The sequence below is a fragment of the Olea europaea genome, chromosome 2 (genome assembly GCF_002742605.1).
Source record: "Olea europaea var. sylvestris chromosome 2, O_europaea_v1, whole genome shotgun sequence".
NCBI lineage: Eukaryota > Viridiplantae > Streptophyta > Magnoliopsida > Lamiales > Oleaceae > Olea > Olea europaea.
The window spans coordinates 12,568,819-12,571,632 of NC_036238.1; the positions used below are offsets into that span (position 1 = coordinate 12,568,819).

General features: G+C 35.0%; 1 long non-coding RNA gene across 2 annotated transcripts; it reads left to right on the forward strand.

Annotated features, from left to right (window-relative positions):
* The first annotated feature begins 224 nt into the window (after positions 1 to 224).
* Positions 225 to 2,814, forward strand: LOC111411276. Of its 2 annotated transcripts, XR_002705833.1 has the most exons (3): positions 225 to 447; positions 658 to 882; positions 2,603 to 2,814. It is a non-coding gene; the product is annotated as an uncharacterized LOC111411276 (long non-coding RNA). The 2 variants fall into 2 exon arrangements; XR_002705832.1 differs by lacking the exon at positions 2,603 to 2,814 and having other exon boundaries at positions 658 to 1,088.

Consider the following 2,814-nt stretch of genomic DNA (forward strand, 5'->3'; position numbering starts at 1 on the left):
TTCTTGTTGGGTTTTGATATGCTATAGATTTGTTCAATGATATTAAAATATTATTGGGATAATTATATCAACACCATATTGATTGGCTCGACCCTAAATAACTTGAGCCAATTGTGCTTAGGTTTGGTTGTGGTATGTTGGCCCATTTGTTGTTAGTTTTAACCTTGATTTGTTGGTCTATTTAAGCCTAGTCTTTCCCCTTTTTTCTTGTGGACCATGTCTCTTTCAACCTGATCTATTTATCCCTCACATATGCCATTAGCTGTTTCTTGAAAGTGTGTGTGAGGAAAAAGGCTACTATCTTGATGTGTTCGTGTTCAACCATTGTTTCCTTTTTTCTTCTTCCTCTTTTTGTGATATTGCTATCACTACCTTGATCCTTCGTGTGCTAGTAAAAGGGCAATTGGAGTGGGTGTAGAGGCAACCGAAGTGGAAGTTGTATTTCAGGTTTTTGAGCCTCATTCGATTGGTGATTATTTTTGGTTTAAATTGAGCCCAATTTTACAAGATTGAAGTGTATTTCACTTACGATTGAGTGAAATCTGTGAAAAAACTTATGCAAAACCACTAAAAACTAGCCATAAATCGATTAAATAGAAGCAGGATGAAAGTTGTTGAAGGAGTACAAAACTGATGTAACTATTTTGTGTTTTCCAGTCAAACCAGAGGCCGATTGGAAAAACCAAAACCACGGTCGTGCTCAACAGGTCAAGGCACACCTATCAAGTCGATGCAAGACAATTACACATTAAACATTTTTGGTGCAATTGCTTGAAGATAGTTTGTTCCTTGATGCTTTAGTGTGAATAATGGTGGGTCTAAAGCAGTAAAGCATAAGATTCACATCTCCCCTTATTTACGGACCGACAAATTGGTCCACTGGTATCGTGTTCTTTCTCTATTATTATTGCGGTTAAGGTTATTGTATGGGATAGTTATTTACTTTTCACATTAGAAGTCATCGTGTAGGGGTAACATTAGGTTTAGGGTCACCATATGGGAGTCTTGTCTGTTACTTGTGGTCATTGATTGTTTGCATTTTGTGTTTTGTGCACTTTTTAGTAAAATGACAACACGTTTTGAGTTAAGTATTTTTAATAGCAAAAGTTATTTTTCATTTTGGCAACAAAAGTTGAAAGATCGAATTTACGGTAGATCTAAATCAGGAGTAAAAGGTAAAGATGTTATAACTGTCGTCAAATCTAGACACTTAATAAGAGATTGCCCTAATGAGAATAATAAGTAAAAAGAAGAGGCGGAGAGGTAAGGTAAATGTTGCCCTCCATCTAGTTATGACATGCGTGATGTTTATTGATAATAAATATGATTACTACTTCCATATTTGTGTGAAATCCCATTTGCATGAATGATTACTTGACTCGATGCATTATTTTATGTTACATTTCTAGATAGTTTATATGTATTTTTTATGAATTTGAGAGTGATCTTATTACCGTGTGTAATGTGTTTGCATGCATAGTAGTTGGGATGCATTAGCAATAAGTACGTCTATTGATAATATAGAGTATGGATGCCTGAGGGTACATTCGTGATATGTACGAAAAGTACGGAGATGATATTTGGATTACAAGTGGAAATGTGATTATATATTTGGAATCCTCTATCTATGAGAATCCTGATCGGGTGAAAACAAATAATCCACTTAGGTTGAAAGAGGTGAGATAATGATACGGGAACATCCCATGGACTTAGGATCTATAGTGGTTTATCAGTTAGATATGAGTAGTGATTAGTCTAGTGAGCATGATTCGCGATGAGAGGAGATATGTGTTTTTGATATGCGAGCTACATATAATAGGGCAGGATAATTGTGGTGAGATTTTTTCGTGGGATTATTTATGCATTTGTTGTATATGTTGTCCGTATTGATAGATTAACTTGGAGTTAGTCTAATGTTCTTTGCTTAGTGAACATATTTGAAAATATCTGTGTATTATCATATATCATATCATCATCAAATGTGTTTATACACTCTTAATTGATTAATGTGATTATCTGTTTCTGCTTGGATTTCCTTGACATTAGCGCTTGTGGGTATATAGAGTAGGTATATTATGTGTTTTAGGTTCTAGAAATGAGGTAACGTTTATTAGATATCAATGTGGAGATTTGTTGAATTTTGATATCCGATAGATTTGAACAACGATATTAAAACGTTGTTGGGATAATTATATCAACACCATAGTGATTAGCTCGACCCAAAAATAAATTGGGCCATTGAAAGCAGCATAATTAATTAAGGTTTTTCATGGCCCAAATTCACTTGAGGATGACCCATTTCTGTTGGCCCAATTGTGCTTAGGTTTGGTTATGGTATGTTGGCTTTTATCCTTGATTTGTTGGTCCATTTAGGCCTTATCTTGGCAATTTTGCTTGTGGCTCATTTATGAAGGTTTGGCCCATGTTTCTTTAAACGTAATCTATTTATCCCTCACATATGCCATTTAGCCATTTTCTCATGTGCGCGCGCAATAGATTGTGAGAGAACCGTCTTGGTGTGTTTGTATTTATCCGTTGCTTCATTTTTTTTTTCTTCTTCCTCCCTTTGTGATATTGCTATCACCACCTTGATCCTTTGAAGGTTAGTACGAGGACAATTGGAGAAGGTGTAAAAGCAACTGAAGTGGAAGTTGTGTTTCTGGTTTTCGAGCCTCATTCGATTGGTGATTATTGTTGGTTTAAATTGAGTCCGATTTTCACAAGATTGAAGTGTATTCCGCTTACAATTTTCTTGCATAATAAAATTTTATGGTCTCAACTTGAGTAATTGGGATGAATAAATAAAGAGATAAA